A 278-nucleotide genomic window follows, 5' to 3' on the forward strand; every position below is an offset into this window, starting at 1 on the left:
TCTTATGCCTTAATGCTTTTATAAACTGAGAGTAAAAATATTACCAAAAAATGTAACGGAAGATGTAGATCTTCTATGCATGAATGTTGCTGGAGATCAGATCATGTGAACTTTAAAATATGCAGTTGTTGCATTTTAAGTACACATTAATGCTAAGCGTTGGGCATCATATGTTGGTACTGGATGGTGAATTTAGTAATTTCTCATGGGAAATGGTTGATTTGCATAAACAAAAGTAGATGAAAGCAGTTGCACTCTGAAAAACAATACATCTTTGA

The sequence above is a fragment of the Penaeus monodon genome, chromosome 19, assembly GCF_015228065.2.
Source record: "Penaeus monodon isolate SGIC_2016 chromosome 19, NSTDA_Pmon_1, whole genome shotgun sequence".
NCBI lineage: Eukaryota > Metazoa > Arthropoda > Malacostraca > Decapoda > Penaeidae > Penaeus > Penaeus monodon.